Consider the following 17,587-nt stretch of genomic DNA (forward strand, 5'->3'; position numbering starts at 1 on the left):
CATGGGCATCTCTCAAGTTCCCATTCATAGACACCTCTCTCCGCCCATGCCTTAGGATACATAGTGTCCTTGGAATTAAAATTTACCCAATCTTTCACCATTTCTCCCTCCTCATCCACGATACCTTCACAAATTAGTTGTTGGATCCACCTAAGTGTAAATAATCAATCTACAATTAAATGGTTCTCAAAATGTTTTTTGCCTAATGCATATGTGAGAGGTGTTCCAAGGTAAAATTGTGGATTAAATTAAACCTCTATATAACTTTCTTTGTAACCTCCTCAACATCAGATTGCTTTTCTCCTTCCTTTACTTTGGAATAATCTTTCCACACTACATGAAAACTCCACCGTACATGCATTGTTCATTGATCTTTCACACAATTTCCAAATCCATCTATAGATACATCATCATATATTGAAAGCCCCTACACAATAGACTCAGCCTCATCTATGAGCTCCACCCAATAGAGATCCTTTCTCATGTGCAACACTGTCTTTTTGGAATCTCCAAACATCTCTATAGTTGGTTCATGCTTCAACTTTCCCATCTCTATAGTTACTTCATCCTTCACCTTTCACATCATAAGAATATGCAACACCTCCATCTTGCTATCTATAAAAACAATATCATACTAAACAATTGATTCAAATTTGAATGAATAGAAGATTTTGAGCATTGTATATGTTTTGACTTACCTCTTTGATAAAACATGAGAGGTGGCTATAATGTAGAAATTTTCCTTTGCTAGTGCAACCATAGCCTTCTTGGACCAATCATAGATCTAAATGACCTGAAAGAATTCCTATCATTTTTTTATTTGCAATTGTGAGCATTTTGTATGCTTTGTCTCTAAATTTTTTGCTCCACTGTTCCTTTTGCCTTCTCACACTTTGCAACAAATTCCTGAAGCCCATGCTATGTCTATCAATGGAAGCTATAGCCAGCTTCACTGCACTATCAAAAGAGGCTTGCAAAAATTGAAAAATGCTATGCTAATTGACAAATGTAGTGTACTACTTAGAAATTTTCTTTTTTTAAAAAAACTTAATCATTACCTTCCATACAAGTTGGCCTAGAATAGTAGCAAGAGCATTACACGATTAATCTCATGTGCATTGCTCTACACTAAATTTTATTGAAGCACAAAACTTAGATCCTCACCAAGATACTCACCCACTTCCTTAGATCCTCACCTAGATACTCTAATATTGAAGTTTTTTTAGCCAATTCAACTCTTTTGAAACATAAATATTTCATGTGACAGGGTAGTAGTTAAACTTCTGCGCACCAATCTATAAAATACTACATATTTTGTCAAATTATGAAGATTAGCACTATTGATTAAAAATGAGATTAGGTGTAGTTATTGGGTGATAGCATGGTAGTAGTTTGTTGCTCCCCATCTTGATCATTGCCCACATCATGGGAAGATGTATCCACACCGTCTTTGTCTTGACCTATAGATAAATGTGAGTGTGTAGGAATCCTAGAGTGGGCTTCCTCACTCAAAATTTGATACACATGTCTAGATATAAGTGAGAAACCCTTTTTTGCTACAAGACATGTCCAAATCAAATGTTTTCGTCAAACATTTTTCCATGAATATTCTGTTACATAAGATTTGTAAGAAGGCTATGTGTGGACAAGTATTCAGAAGGATGTTAACCACTGGTGCATATCTTGTCAAAAAATGTGGAAAATAATTTTGAAACCTGAGTTACGAAAGACCATTTTGGCTTTTGATGTGTTTGAAAAATGGGGTCTTGATGCTATTGGACCATTACCCATGATTGGTAAAAGAAATTCTTACATTATCCTCTTCACCTTTGATGTTGAATCTCTCTACCCTAGTATCCCCATCCACTAAGGCCTCTTTGCCCTTAAAAGTTCCATCCAAGGTTTCTTCCCTTCCCCTAAGGTAAATTGCATCTTGTCCTTTGCCTCTCTTAACCTCAACCACCATTATCTCTCTTTCAATGGAGAATTTTGGCACCAAATCAAAGGCACCGCTATGGGGTCAAACTTTGCGGTTGTGTATGCTTGCCTTTTTCTTTGCTTTTTAGAAGAAGGCATGAATCTCCTATCTTCCTTTTCCCTTCTCTACTGGAAGAGATTTGTAGATGATGCCTTTTAATTTGGAATTTGGGATGGTCCTCACTCTAGCTTAAGCAAACTCCTACAAAAGTATGGACACCCTCTCCAAGAACATATCAAAATTTTCCTTTCAATCTCCTCTTAAGAATCTTTTATTTTGGACATCCATTTTTTCAAGGGACTCTCTTTTGCAGCTTATGGGATCCTTGATACCCACTGTCACCAGAAACACCTTAACTCCTACAACTATATCCCTTGGCAATCTTGGCACCCTACTTACCGAAATATTGCTTTTATTCTCTCAGAGCTTAGGAGGTACATTATTAGGGAAAACTCTCTTTTAAGCTTTATCTCTTTTCGTAACCTCTTCTATACTAGGCTTAGAGCAAAAGGTTATCCCTCCCTGTTGAAAGATTGCTTTCTCTACATTTCCTACAATCTAAGACCCTCTCTCCTTCAAAAACTGTCCAATACCTTCTCCTACCATCATCAAGATTCCTTTCTCACCTCTAATCCGCCATCTCAACTTATCTCATTCCATTAACCAACCCCTCACTAATCTGCTTAAATCCAACATGGACCTCGCACACTTGTCTAGACCTTTGATATGTTGGATGAATGCGCCCAATCTCGAAACCCTTCTCTCTAAATCCCCTTCTTGGTTTCCCGCTCAACCCCCACACACCCCCCCCCCCCCCCAAGGAATTCCACGCGTAATTGACAAAACCTTACCTCAGCTAACTGCAGCCTCATGTATATATGCAACCCCTCTAACCCCCCCCCCCCCCAAAGGAATTCCACCTGAAATTGAAAAAACCTTACCTCAGCTAACTTCGGCCTCATGTATATATGCAACCCCTTTAAACTCCACCCATTCCCTAGGCTAAGTCAAATTCCTTTTTTGACTAGTCCCTTTCCCGTACAATTTTTCCACTCCTTTAAATGCCCTAATAACTCTCCACCTTTCTCACCCTTTTTTGTAAGTGCCCACTTAAGGTGAGCAATAACCTATCTTTAAGTTAGCCTCCCTCTTCAAATGTGGTACCAGTACAATTTTTTGAGCCACACCACACCTCACTATTTATACCTACTCCATATCCTCCTTTTTGTTTGCACCACTGATGAGCTAATGAAAGCGAAACACGTTTGGTGTAAACTTGTCTCCTTTTCTTCTCCCCCCCCCCTCTCCCCCCCCAAAAAGAAATCGCATAGCTTGGTTTCCTCTTCCATCATATTGCCGTAGCAAAATTTGCTCGCTAAGTTTGTTGCTTTTAAAGCTATAGCCAGCTTCACTGCACTATCAAAAGAGGCTTGCAAAAATTGAAAACTTCTATGCTAATTGACAAATGTAGTGTGCTACTTAGAAATTTCCTTTAAAAGAAAAACTTAATCATTACCTTCCATACAAGCTGGCCTAGAATAGTAGCAAGAGCATTATACCATTACTCTCATGTGCATTGCTCTACACTAAATTTTATTGAAGCCCAAGACTTAGATTCTCACAAGATACTCACCCACTTCCTTAGATCCTCACCTAGATACTCTAATATTGAACTTTTGTTAGCCAATTCAAATCTTTTGAAACATAAATATTTCATGTGACAGGGTAGTAGTTAAATTTGTGCGCACCAATCTATCAAATACTACATATTTTGTCAAATTATGAAGATTAGCACTTATTGATTAATAAATGAGATTAGGTGTATTTATTGGGTGGTAGTAGTTTGTTGCTCCCCATCTTGATCATTGCCCACATCATGGGAAGATGTATCCACACCATCTTTCTCTTGACCTATGGATAAATGTGAGTGTGTAGGAATCATAGAGTGGGCTTCCTCACTCAAAATTTGGTACACATGTCTGGATATAAGTGAGAAACCTTTTTTTGCTACAAACATGTCCAAATCAAATGCTTTGGTCAAAAATTTTGCCATGAAGATTCTGTTACATAAGATTTGCAAGAAGGCTATGTGTGGCCAAGTATTCAACGGGATGTTAACCACTAGTGCATATCTTGTTTATCCTGTCAGAAAGTGGAAAAGAATTTTGAAACCTGAGTTATGAAAGACAATTTTGGCTTTTGATGTGTTTGAAAAATGGTGTAACATTTAATGGTCTAGTAACTTGTGTGTAGTGAAAAATAGCGTGAACATACTGAGCATTTCATTAGAATAGATTCCTAATGAGAATAACAAGAGTGCTTGGGTGGAGAGAGCAACAAAAAGTATAACACCTAGTTAGATAGCATGGACAATACTTCAAAAGAGAGAGAATTAAGTAATTGACAACATTTGAGGACCGGATTTGCATGGAGCCACGGTCCCCCCTCCAAAAGGCTTTGTATTATGGTTTCTCCCATCAAGAGAGACATTTTACAATACAATTCTTTGTGTTCCTTCAATACTAGCTAGTGCAATGAAGATGGAAACTTCAAGCACTAAGAAAAACGCTTATCAAACACAACATCAATTCCCTCTCGGTCTCAGACCCAAGACCTCACACACCTTCGAAGATGGTGAGAGCTAGCGGGGTATGAGAGTAGATTGAGAGGAATGAGTAGTCTTACGAGAAATATGTACATCTCCTCACATAATCACTCATATTATCATAGATTAGCTTAGTTATTAGCATGGTAGAGGAGATGAGCATGCATTGAAGCTTGGATCTTGGTTGGATTTGCATCACATAGCCAAGAGTTGTTGGTGTAGGCCTTCCTTCTCACAAGCTTGGAGTAGGTGATAAGCTTTCCATTAAAGCTTGAGAAGAGAGAGAGAGTCTTCTTAATCTACACATGAGCTTGTGTGAGTGTGTGTGGATAATTCCTTTGAAAAATCAGCCTCCTCTCTCTCTTGGTCGACCCCTCTTGCTATTTGCTCTTGCTAGCACCCTATTGGACCTCCCCAGGCTTAGCCAATAGGATTTCAGGAGCATAAATGATAGCCTTTTGACATGTGTCCCCCTTTCCCCTTTTGTGAGAGCTTTAGGTAATTAATAAATGCAATCAAACTCTCATTGGACCCCTTTGTCTCCTAGCCAATAGGAATCAGGCAAGCCATTATGCTGCTAAATGCTCATTGGACCCCTTGAGAGATTGTCCATAGTCTTCCAGAGAGCTTAATTCTTATTGGTTCTTTCATTAAGTGTTTTTAAATTAATTAAACTAGATTTACTCTAGCCTAATTCTCATTGGTCCACCTCCAAGGCCATCCAATAGGATTTGAGTACACCTTGTGGGCATCTGGCCTAGGGAGCTGACATGTGTCCCTCTTTCCCCTTGTGTACAAAGGAAGCTTGTGAGTGAGTGTGGGTGTTTCTCTGTCATCCCCTACTTCTTGGGCTCGCCCCCTCCTATGTATGGACTTGTGAGGACTTTTGTACACACACAAAGTATCCAAATTTCCTAATTTTTGACCTTTGGACACAACCTTTGAATTTTGGAACCTTAGCATTTTGGAAGTCGTAATGGGCTGAACCCTAAGGTCTTTGGAGTCCATTGTTGCACATAGCTCTTTTGTAGTTGGCCCCCCCTTTGGATCCCTATTTTTCCTCCTTTGTATCCCTACTGTGGCCGCGGTCTGCCAGCTTAACCAATATTCTAGCTTTTTCTCCCCTACCACTTCCCCATATTAAATGATCAGTTTAACATGAGAAAATCATTTAGGAGAATTATATATTAGTTATTATGACATTACCTCTCTCTTGAAATCATAGTCGTCCTTGACTATGGGGTAGAGAAGATAAATCATATTCATTAGTCCTTTTGCTAGCGGGTAGAGGATCCCTATGTTACCCTACGACGTCGTTCCAGAATGGATGACTAGTCCATTTGGTGCTTGAGATTCTAAGCTGCCGCAAGCATGTCTCCACATTAGTCCTATCAATCTTCCATAGTAGAGTGACAAGCTCTACTTGATGTTTGGGAGACGTCGTCTCTGCAAACTTGATCTAAGCATGCATACTATTTTATTTTTGTGCATAATAAATAAAAAGAGAGTCTTATAAGACAAAAAATTTCTTCATTTTTAACATTTGTACATTTGCTTACTCTTGGGAAGCATTGTAAGCATTGACAAGTTTTAGGTTATCCTTTAGTTATACGCCTTGCATCCATCTAGCATCTTCAAAAGGATATTCTTTAACTTAATAAGATATCATCGAATAGTCTTACCGCCTCTTAGTACCGCCTCTTCTTGGTCCTCGATCTCCGGTGGGTCTTCAATAGTTGGTTCTTGAGGTAACTCTCCTTTGTAAGGCTTTAGTAGTCTCACAAGGAAAGCATCGTGTATGAGCCAATGGCTGGGCAACTTGCGTTGATAGGCCATTTCGTTGATTGGCCTTAGAATCTGGAAGGGACCATAGTACCTTTTTCGTAGCTTAGCATAGTACTTCTGGTGTCCCATAGGATTCTTGCCCGTCGCGTGCCTTAATCAAGCCTTGGGAAATTTGAGTAAGACCCAATCACTTTATTTAAAGGCTTGGGCTCTTCTGTGCTTGTCAGCAACAGCCTTTTGCCTTTGCTGTGAGATAGAGATAGCATCCTTAATCTTTTGAAAAGATTCTTGTAGGTCTTGACTATACTCATCTTGACTGTACCTTAAGTAGCAAGGGACTTTTTGATCTTCCCTCAATTACCTCGAAAGGTGCTTTTCTCGTGGAAGTATGTACAGTGTTATTGTAGGCATACTCTACTAAGGGTAAGTACTTCTCCCATTGGGATATTTGATCTACTTCCGTTACATAGGCTTTTAGTAGATCGAGAATTGTTAGTTTAGCTATTTCACTTTGGCCATCCGTTTGCGGGTGATAGGCCAAAGAGAAATTTAGCCTTGTTTCTAAATTCTCAAAGAGACCCTTCCAAAAATTACTGGTCATTCTAGGATCCTATCCGCCCGACACTATGGACATTGGCAAGCCATGGTACTTGAAGGTTTGTGAAATGAAGAGGCTTGCCAGTTGATGGGAATTGATAGTCTTTTTGACAGGTATAAAACGAGCTTGTTTACTGAACATATCTACTATCATCCATATTCCTGTATCCCATGGATAGAATTAGGAAATCCAAAGATAAAATCCATGGATATGCTCTCCCATGGTGAATTAGGGATTGACAAAGGTTGAAGCAATCCAAGTTGCTTCCCTCTATCAAACTTCATCTTTTGGCATACCACGAATTTAGAAACATACTCTTGTATGTTTGCTTTCATGGTAGGCCAATAGAAATATGTTTCAATCCCCTTTAGGCTAGACTGAATCCCTCTATGCCCCGCATAAGGAGGAGCATGAGATTCATACATTACTTTCTCACGGAGTGAGTTAGTAATGCATAGTCTATTTCCATAGAGAAGATAACCATCTTGTAAAGTAAATGGCTCCTCTTTCTTCCCTAGTGCAAGGGCTGAAATCACATCTCTAAAATCGGGATCAATAGCATACTCATTTATCATAGAAGATAGATCATTGTGAGTTGCTATGGAAACCGCATTCACTCTCGGCCGTCTTGAGAGTGCATCGGCTACTTGATTATGCTTGCCAGCAATGTGAGCAATATGAAAATGAAATTGCGAAAGAAAATTTTCCCACCTCATTTGTTTGTTGGAGAGCTTCGTCTACGTCATGAAGTACTTAAGACTTTGGTGATCCGTTCGCAGAATGAAAGGAGTCCCCAATAGATAGTGCTTCCATGAGTATAAGGCATGTAGAATTGCGAGGAGTTCCTTTTCATATATGCGTAGAGCTTGCTCAATAGGGTCGAGCCTTTGAATTTCATAGCCTACAGCTCCAAGGCAATCACCACAAGCATCACATTGGACCTCAAATGGCTTTGAGAGATCCGGTAGTGTAAGCACAGGTTGAGAGATAAGCTTTCCAAGAGCATTTTTCTGCTTGGCAGACCATGTGTACAAAACGTATTTCTTTGTTAGGTAATGTAATGGTCCTGCTATTAGTGAGAGCTTTTCTATAAAGCGTCTATAGTATGCACACATACCTACAAAGCTTCTTAGTTCATGAAGATTCCTTGGTTTAGGCCATCCTTTTATTACCTCTAACTTTGATGGATCCATTTGGATGCCATCTTGAGAGATAATGTAACCTAAATACTGAATCTCTTGTAAGAAAAATTCACTTTTCTTTCGATTAGCATAAAGTTTATTCTCTCTTAAAACTTGAAATATTACATGGGTGTGTTGCTTGTGTTCATCTAATGAATTAGAATAGATGATGATATCATCAAAGAACACTCTAGTAAAGGTTCGGTGAGGTCTGAATAGCTTCTCCATCAAGAGGTTGAATGTGGCTGGTGCATTGGTCAAGCCAAAAGGCATGACAATGTATTCGTAAAGACCAAACATAGTGTGAAATGTGGTCTTTACAATGTCCTGATCAACTATCCTTATTTGATGATAGCCACTTTTTAGCTCAATCCTACTGAAGTAGGTGGACCCTTGTAGCTTATCAAATAGGTCTTCTACCCGTGGAACGGGAAACCTATTCTTGATAGTGATCCTATTTAGCACTCTATAGTCGACACACATACGATATGTGCCGTCTTTCTTTTGCACTAATAGCACAGGAGAACAAAATGGAGATGAGCTAGGCCTACCCATGCCCTTCTCAACTAACTCATGCACTTGCCGCATAATCTCCTCTTGTTGAACTTGAGAAACTCTATAAGGAGGTTTGTTAGGTGGTGAACTTCCTAGAAGAAGTTCAATTTCATGGTCATCATTGCCTCGTTTGGGAGGTAGCTCACAAGGAATGTCGTCAATAAAGACATCTTGAAACCCCTTGAGAAAATTGGATAACTCTAGTTCCTTTTGATTGTGTATATTTCCTTTTTCTAAAACATTAGGTTCATTTTGAGAGTCTTTAACAAAAATCATTTACACGGAAATAGAGCTCTTTATTGACTTATTGAAAGCTTGCGTATGTACAATGGGTATGGTGTTACCCATTTCCTTAGCATCTATGTACATATCTTTTTCCCTGAACGTAAAGGAGATTCTCCTTTCAGGGACTTTAACATTGGCAACCATGCAATCAAAACATGGTGCCCCTAGGATTACATCCTCATGCTTGAGAGGAGAGATAAAGAAGTCCTCTTTGTCCAGATAGCTTTGGACATGGAGCCTCAATTTTCCGATTAAGGGAGTGATTGAAGCTTCTTGCCCCTTGAAATCACCATCTGCGGCGGGTAGGACATCTCCCATCTCGTAAGCTTGTATGCCTAGCTTGGTGGCCAACTCTGTGGATATGAAATTGTGATTAGAACCAGGGTCAAAGAGAATAAAAGCATCATGTTCTCTTACCTTCCCCCAAGAATGGCATAGAGGAGATCCTTTGTGGTGAGTTTCCTCCTCTTGGATTTCGACCAAAGTAGCTCTAGGAGGTTCATGGCGGGTGTTCTTTTGGGGACAAGCGTGGTATGCATGCCCTTGCTCGCTGCACTTGAAACATCGGTTATCCTTGCTATAACGCTCAAGCTCTTTAGTAGAGATTTTGTTTTTACCTTTGTAAACTCCCTTCTCCTTAGCTTTGTGGAGTTGCCCTTAGGAGACATTTGGACATTGTCCTCCCCTTAGGCTCATTGGAACCCTTGTTTTCTGTGGGCTTAAAATTTCTTTTAACCCCATTTGGAAATTGATTTGAGAAGCCACTTGAGTATGGTGTATAATCGTCGATATGGTGTGTGGCCTTTGGAAGTTGACATACTCCACCATTTCTTCAGTTAAGCCCGCACAAAATTGTTGCTTTTGCTCTCCAAAATCCAACTTCTTGAACACAGTGGCTTTGAGTTGTAAGTCCCAAAACTTGTCTACATATTGTGAATGAATTCGTAGGGAGAGAGCTTCAAGATTCGCCATTCGGTGAGTACTTTGGGGTGAAAGCATGTTAACCTTTCATGCTTTTTCATGTCCCGGACAATGCTAACTAGCACAATTTTGACATATGCTAACTATTACAATAACTTGAGCTACATCTCCAAGATCTATGACATATGATATATCAATAGAAAGAACTTGAAACAAGGAATCCAAATGTACAACCTCCGACAAATTTTGATATTATTTGTAAAAAATTTACCGGACGCCCAACTTTTCGAAGATGTGCTAACTTGAAACTGCTAACTAGCACAAAAAGCGCGACAGGTTAACATGCTTTCACCCTTTGTCTTTGGCATCGGTGGCCAAAAACTGCTTCATAATGGAAGCTCTTAAAGCTTTCCATGTTCGTGGAGCTTCATCATTGGCCCGTAGGCTAGACCACCATTGTCTGGCGGACTTTTGAAAGTGCATAGCTACATGGTGTAGCTTAGAGGACTCCATGAAGCACTCATCTCCAAACGCCGCATCGAACTGTTGGATAAAGGCCAAGACTTTGTCCATAGCACCAAAGGTGCCATCGTAGGTAAGGAAAGAGATGCTCTTCCCTCCCTCTTTGAACTTCTTGAGCTTGGATGATCTCTTCCATGCGGCATAGGATTTCCTATGGCCTCTTATTTTTGATGGTTCAAAGGTTGCACCATCACTTTCTTCAGCAGGTGAAGAATTTGACGAAGATGGAGAAGAGGTGACCTCTTTCTTGCAATTTTCTTGCCTTGATCTTCTTTGTCTTCACCCCCATCACTTTCGGAGGATGAAGAAGATGGAGAAGAGGGTGTCCTTTTTCTCGCCTTTTTCTTTACTTGCCTTTTGTCATCCCTCTTTGAAGTATGGTGTGGAGAAGTATGCGATGGTCTTCTCCGTTTTGGAGGTGATGGAGAGCCTTTAGCCCATCGTCTTTGTGGAGCCATCTCCACCGAGGTGGCAGGAGACTCACTTATTTCTTGTTCCTTTGGTGGGGGATCTTGAATTCTCCTTTGAGAAGGAGATGCGTCATCAAGGAGAAAAGTTTTGAGCCCTTCATATGGATCCTCTTCTTCTTCTTGAACTGGAGAGAGACCTCTTTTGGAAGTCTCTCAAGGAGGCTTCTTAGGTGCTCTCTTGTCATGGTGGGGAGCTTGGAGAATCCCATGAGCACGAAGCTGCCGTTGCACTTCACTTTGGAGGGATGGATTGCCCATGGCTTGTTGAAGCCTAGAAACAAGATAGTTAACAAGCATCGGGCAATCATTAGTAGCCTGCTCATTAGCAAAATGAAAGTTATCAACATTGATTTTACTCTCTTCACTATTGTCGGCCATTCTAACAACTTTTAGGTGTACTTTGGCACTTCAAGCCCTAGTTGCTACTCCTCTTTACCCCTTTAGAAAAAGCACTCAAGCTACTGTACCCGTGGCTTTAATACCATTAATTGCAAGGAATAGAAGAGGGGGTTGTTCAACACCAAAACAGCACCGGCTCCTGTCAAGCTTCTAATAGCTCAATAGTGGTTAAGCCGTAGGCAAGCCCCGTAGGACTCCACTATTAAGACCATAGCTCTTGATGGTGATGCCCCGCTAACTGCATAAAGGCAGACGCACTCCAAGGTTGAAAAAGCCTTATTCTACTTACTCACATGCAATTAATAATACCAACCATTTATAGCTAGCTTGAGGACCTTCCTTCTTGAGCAAGAAAAGAGAAACCTTGTGTTCTGATACCAATGTAACATTTAATGGTATAGTAGCTTGTGTGTAGCGAAAAATAGCATGAACATAGTGAGAATTTCATTAGAATAGATTCCTAATGATAATAACAAGAGTGCTTGGGTGGAGAGAGCAACAAAAAGTATAACACCTGGTTAGATAGCATGAACAATACTTCAAAAGAGAGAGAAATTAAGAAATTGACAACATTTGAGGACCGGATTTTCATGAAGCCGGTCCCCCCTCCAAAAGGCTTTGTATTATGGTTTCTCCCATCAAGAGAGACATTTTACAATACAATTCTTTGTGTTCCTTCAATACTAGCTAGTCCAATCAAGATAGAAACTTCAAGCACTAAGCAAAACACTTATCAAACACAACATCAATTCCCTCACGGTCTCAGACCCAAGACCTCACACACCTTCGAAGATGGTGAGAGCCAGCGGGGTATGAGAGTAGGTTGAGAGGAAGAAGGAGTAGTCTTACGAGAAAGATGTACATCTCCTCACATAATCACTCATATTAGCATAGCTTAGCTTAGTTATTAGCATGGTAGAGGAGATGAGCATACATTGAAGCTTGGCTGTTTGTTGGATTTGCATCACAAAGCCAAGAGTTGTTGGTGTAGGCCTCCCTTCTCACAAGCTTGGAGTAGGTGATAAGATTTCCATTAAAGCTTGAGAAGAGAGAGAGAGAGTCTTCTTACTCTACACATGAGCTTGTGTGAGTGTGTGTGGATAATTCCTTTGAAAAATCAGCCTCCTCTCTCTCTTGGTCGACCCCTATTGCTATTTGCTCTTGTTAGCACCCTATTGGACCTCCCCAAGCTTAGCCAATAGGATTTCAGGAGCATAAATGATAGCCTTTTGACATGTGTCCCCCTTTCCCATTTTGTGAGAGCTTTAGGTAATTAATAATTGCAATTAAACTCTCATTGGACCCTTTTGTCTCCTGGCCAATAGGAATCAGGCCAGCCATTATGCTGCTGAATACTCATTGGACCCCTTGAGAGACTGTCCAATAGTCTTCTAGAGAGCTTAATTCTTATTGGTTCTTTTATTAAGTGTTTTTAAATTAATTAAACTAGATTTACTCTAGCCTAATTCTGATTGATCCACCTCCAAGGCCATCCAATAGGATTTGAGTACACCTTGTGGGCATCTGGCCTATGGAGCTGACATGTGTCCCTCTTTCCCCTTTTGTACAAAGGAAGCTTGTGAGTGTGTGTGGGTGTTTCTCTCTCATCCCCTACTTCTTGGGCTCGCCCCCTCCTATGTAGGGACTTGTGAAGACTTTTTTACACACACACAAAGCATCCAAATTTCCTAATCTTTGACCTTTGGACACAACCTTTGAATTTTGGAACCTTAGCATTTTGGAAGTTTTAATGGGCTGAACCCTAAGGTCTTTGGAGCCCATTGTTGCACATAGCTCTTTTGCAGTTGCCCCCCCTTTGGATCCCTATTTTCCCTGCTTTGGATCCCTACTGTGGCCGGTCTGCCAGTATAACCAATATTCTAGCTTTTTCTCCCCTGGCACTTTCCCACATTAAATGATCAGTTTAACATGAGAAAATCATTTAGGAGAATTATATATTAGTTATTATGACAAATGGGGTCTTGATGCTATTGGACCATTACGGATGACTGGTAAAAGAAATGCTTACATTTTGACAGCAGTGGATTATTTGTCAAATAGATTACCAGTAAGGAAATGGAAAAGTTTGTATATAAACATATATGTTGCAAATTGGGTGTGCCATTGGAGCTACTTTCTGACAGGGGACAAGTATTTAGAGGAGAGATTTTTGATTTCCTTTGTGAAAAGCTCAATATACAACACATATATAGTTCTCCTTATTATCCACAATGCAATGGTCTCAATGAAAGGTTCAACAAAGAGTTGGTGAGAATCTTGACAAAGATGACAAAGATACATGGAAAAACTTGGGATTCAGAGTTGTCCTGTACATTATGGGCTTATAGAACTGCTATCTAAACAAGCACATGGTTTTCTCCTTACCACTTGGTTTATGGCAAGGAAGCCTTGCTGCCAATTGAAGTGGAGATTTTTGCACTTAGATTGTTGTCATTAGGAGATGAAGAGCAAGGAGATACTTGGCAAAAAAGGTTGTTGGATTTACAATGTTTGCAATTGGACAGGGTTTTGGCTTTGAGTTACTATGAAGAGGTGTCAAAGAAAGCTCAGATAAAGGCTAATGAGTGTGTGAAGGATAAGGGTATTGAAAAAGGTGATCTTGTTTTGCGATACAATATGAAGTTGGACAATACATTTCAAAAAAAATTCAAATTAAGTGGGAAGGTCCTTTTACTACTGTGAACAAGTTTGACAATGGAACGTGTCAGTTGGCAGATTTGGGTGGTGCAGAGCATAAGTATCGTGTTAATGGCTATAGACTAAAAAAGTATCTAGAATGTTTGATGACAATTGTGATGGATGAGATGCTATCAATGGAAGAAGACAATGTGAAAATATCTGAGAATGTGAATGAGGTTTCTGGGAATGAGCTACAACGGTTGCTCACCCTAGAGACCTCTACTTGTCATGAATGATCAAGTAGACTAGAGGGGGTTGGCAAGCTATGTCAAGCATTTTTTGGATGAGCCTAAAGCCAATAAGTCATGCTAAAAAGTTTTCCAATTAGCCTCATGTGTATATGTGTACATAGTGCTTTGAGTCTTGGGAGTGACCATGTAAAAACTCATGTACAAAGGCTTGCTTTTACTGGGCTTGTTACTGGAGTTTTGGGTTGTTTGCATCTCTAAAAGATGGTTTTCAATGAGCATTTTCAACCGTGCTTTATAGCTTGTGAACGGACTTATACACCATGAGTTATGCACGTTCAAAGCGGGCGGTCTTAACTTAGAAGGTTGTGACGAATGCATGTGACAAAGACAACTGGGCCAACTTGATGATTAAAATTAGAAATTATGAGATTTAAAATTTTTTGAAGTAACCAAGGTGATGGGCTCCGAGCCTTGCTTTACGGCGTCACATTTGGTGGCTGGAGCGGTGCACTATGCTCCTAAGAAATTGGTCCTGAGAAAAGGTTGGGCTGGAAATTTTATGTGGGATGTGAAGGAAATGGGAAGAAGGAGGAGGAAGTTGCCATGTGGAACTAGGAATTATCCCACATGGGAAGGGGTGAGGAGAAAATGAGGGGTATAGGTCAAGTTGGGAGCTCATTTGGTTGTATCACTTGAGAGGATCTTTGCTTGTTGGGTTCGTGGACTCTTGGGAGATGGGGGTGCATTTTCTGAGTTCACATGGGCTGCCCAAGTGCCTTCCCTTCAATTTTGATCCCTTGGACACAAGCTCCAACCCTTCCCTTGGGCCAAAAGGCACCCACTCCTCACCTCATACTAAAGTAGAGCCCAAAACTGGACCAATTAAATGGAGCCTTCAAAGAGAGCCCTGTCAGTTGAGATGAGAGAAAAGATATTTTGGATAAAAGATGAATATAGGCCCCATTTTTAGAGCTGCAACACCTACAAAACTTTACAGAGAGCTCATGTTTTAGCATAAGAGAGTACACCCCCAACTTCGAATGGTGATATCTCCCTCACCTTTTATCTATTTTTAGCACGTGGATGTTCTACGGACATCTACTCAAGACGAGCTACATCTTTATGTCTTTGGCTTCTCCTACTTCAAGTGCGCTTCATGCTAGAAGGGTTCTTCTTAAATCTTTATATGTGCTTATCACAGGTGGTTTCAACGCTGTAATAGTTCTTCTTTCCAACAATGTGACTCATGAAAAGCTATAGAGGCACTCGTTTTTATTGTCGTTTTCATGCTAACAAAGTCTACTTAATTATAAATATCCAACTTAAGAAACAAAAATCACTATTTATTCACTGTTGGTGGACAATAATTAAAATCCATTAATCATAAGTAGACATTACAATAGAGTTCTTAACAAAAATCATTAATCAACCTCTCATCCTCTATAAGATCTGATGCACTAAAGGAATCTATCTCTATTTGAACTTCTGCATCTTTGTCATTAAACTCCATGGCTCCATCCATCTTTGCTTCTATCTCAGTATCTGATTGCTCTCTTCAGGTTCAGGCATTTCTTACCAATAGCATCAACTTCAAGCTCAATATCCTTATCCCAATCATCAGCAATCTGTGCACGTTGCTCATGTGTCTCTTCATTCTCAACCTCCAATCCTTCACAAACTTTTTTACTCCATGGAGAAACTTGGACAACAAAGAGCAAGCGCGGTTTAGTCAAATCTTCTTCATCTTTTTCCTTCCATAGTGAATATTTGATAAACACACCCTGTTCACAATACTGCAAAAGTACAAATGTATCCCGACCATCCATCCACACCCGCCTAGAGTTCACTTGAATTACTCTACTGCTATCATTGTGCACATTTGCATTGGGACCACTAGTAATAACCTTGAACCACTTCATGTCAAAATGTGAAAATATCAAACTTTTTAAAGTTAATTTCAAGATGTCTTGGATGTAGCCAGAGTATTCAAGCTGTCCAGTCTATATATTGTCATCCCTAGAACTACAACTTTCTTGAACAAAACTTGCCCAAGGATGCCATTGTTGAAGGTGACCCTTTGTTCGTCTATCCATTACAATCTAAAGTGTCACCCATGTGATCACATTGCTCCGTATTTGTGATATTACAAGCACATAGAACAATATCAAACTCATTATAGAAATATTTTCATGTGGTTAAATATACATATATATACATGCCAATTGCATCCCTTGGACATCTCCTCTTTTTCATTAGTGATCAATACTCCGTTTCACTTTGGCTCCAAAATTGTTGCATCTACCCAACTTCCATTAAAAAAATCTGGCAGTTGTTGAAGATAGTCTAGAAAGAGAAGATTTCTAGTGGCACGATTGCACTTGAATTGCATAAATCCGATCAGCCAAATGTTGTTTCTTTTGCACTTCATATTTCTCTATCCACTTTTGTATGAATTTTGAGTTGAGAAGACAAAATATCATAACCTTTTCACGGATTTTGATATCCATATTCCTCATGATGCCTTGTCCCTGTGGCTCTTCTCGAGTTACCTTGGTGTTTGTCTCAGGAGTTCACATTTGGGGCATCTCTGGTCAATTTAACCCAAGAAATCAATGAAAAAAACAAGAGACTCTTGCACAAGCCATGCTTTGGCTATGCAACCGTCAAGATGAGCCCTTTGACGAACAAACCCTTTTAAAGTCTTCATGAATCTCTCCAAGAAGAACATCCACCTGTAGTGGACCATCTTAGCTACTGCAACTGCATCAACCACATGCACAAGTAAATGCATTTGGATAGTAAGAATCTTTTTTGGAAGATACTTCTCCACCATACACACTACCTTTTTAGCATTTAAGCAAGTTGCATCTATGATGTCTCTCTTGATCTCTTTTGTTGAGATCCAATCCACGAACTCACTAATCTTGTAAATTATGTTTTTAATGTCATAAGCCAGGAAGTCTTTGATGGAAATTGGTAGAATAAATCGTAAAAATTTGTGCCAATCATGAGAATTAAGACCACTCGTTTGTCCTCTCTAGTAAAATCTATTTTCAAGCATCGGATGCACCCAGTAGGAGTCTTGAATGTAGATTCTGTATTCTTCACTTGCTGCTCCTCTGCACAACTCAAAACCCATGGAGCTTTTGGAGTAACATATGATCCATTGGGTCTAGGTTGATACCACATCTCTAGCATTCATTAAATATCTTGTAGGTCGTCCCTTTGGGCCTTGCTATCCCTTTCTCTAATACTAGTTTTCCATAGGATCTCCCCCATATTCTTAAAATTATGCACTGGGTTGAGCAAATGATTGATATGTAAGTCACTCCAATATGAGAGGTCATGAAAAAGATAGAGTGTCTTCATCCCAAGTGGCATAAAATCTCATGATTCT

The 17,587-nt window shown here is 39.9% G+C and overlaps 1 pseudogene; it reads right to left on the reverse strand.

Moving 5' to 3' along the window:
* Positions 1-202: 202 nt before the first annotated feature.
* Positions 203-15,712, reverse strand: LOC147426595 (uncharacterized; annotated as a pseudogene).
* Between the last annotated feature and the right edge of the window lie 1,875 nt (positions 15,713-17,587).

Source organism: Adiantum capillus-veneris, chromosome 24 (genome assembly GCF_014529385.1).
Source record: "Adiantum capillus-veneris isolate H3 chromosome 24, ASM1452938v2, whole genome shotgun sequence".
NCBI classification, from domain to species: domain Eukaryota; kingdom Viridiplantae; phylum Streptophyta; class Polypodiopsida; order Polypodiales; family Pteridaceae; genus Adiantum; species Adiantum capillus-veneris.